A 985-nucleotide genomic window follows, 5' to 3' on the forward strand; every position below is an offset into this window, starting at 1 on the left:
TATACTAATCGGAATAAAATAAGCCGACTTAGTCAACCTATCTACAATAACCCAGATTGCATCTTTCTTGCTCGATGTCAACAGTAAATCGGATACAAAATCTATTGTAACTGTTTCCTAGTTAGAATTGATATTGTTCGTACCTATCGAACAATCTAATATGAGTAACTCACTATTCGCTCGGGGTATTGGCCAAAATAATTATGTAGGAGAGATGGCCGAGTGGTTCAAGGCGTAGCATTGGAACTGCTATCTAGACTCTTGTTTACCGAGGGTTCGAATCCCTCTCTTTCCGCACCTTCACCTAATTTGCTGATGTAACTGACTACAATGTATCAAATAAGAACATATACTAAAGAATTAGACCCTTCTTTAGTATAGATTCTTTATTCCCAATTCCTTTTTAATATGGAATACGTAAAATAGCATACAGGGGATGAAAATCTCCTTACGCATCTATCATACATGAATAGGAGAAAAATCTCTGAATCACTCTGTCCCATTTCCACTCAGGTATCATAATCGACTGAAGCAATCTAGAAGGTACCTGATGTTCGGCTTTTACTTGCTGACAGACAAAACATTTTGAAACAAAGTCAGAAATGTCTTGTTTCATACCATGCCACCAATAAAGCTGTTTCAGATCATTATACATCTTTGTACTACCCGGATAATAGATAAACGACTGCTATGAGCTTTATTCAAAATTATCTGGACCAACTCAAAATTTTTTGGGACACATATTCGATTTCTAAACCTCAAACAACCCTTAGCATCCACTCTGAACTCTGAGCTCGCTTTGCTATCAAATCATCATCAATTTTTTGAGCATCACAAATTTGTTGAACAAACGGTCTTACTTTCAATTCAGCTATTATGAAACCATCATCAGACATAGCCATATGCGCATTCATTGCATGCAAAGCAAACAGTGATTTTTGGCATAAAGCATCAGCAACAACATTAGCCTTTCCCGGGTGATAGT

General features: G+C 36.9%; 1 non-coding gene across 1 annotated transcript; it reads left to right on the top strand.

Moving 5' to 3' along the window:
• Positions 1-208: 208 nt before the first annotated feature.
• TRNAS-GGA (transfer RNA serine (anticodon GGA)) lies at positions 209-295 on the top strand. Its single transcript has one exon. It is a non-coding gene; the product is annotated as a tRNA-Ser (tRNA).
• Positions 296-985: the final 690 nt, after the last annotated feature.

Source organism: Gossypium hirsutum, chromosome A06 (assembly GCF_007990345.1).
Source record: "Gossypium hirsutum isolate 1008001.06 chromosome A06, Gossypium_hirsutum_v2.1, whole genome shotgun sequence".
Classification (NCBI taxonomy): domain Eukaryota; kingdom Viridiplantae; phylum Streptophyta; class Magnoliopsida; order Malvales; family Malvaceae; genus Gossypium; species Gossypium hirsutum.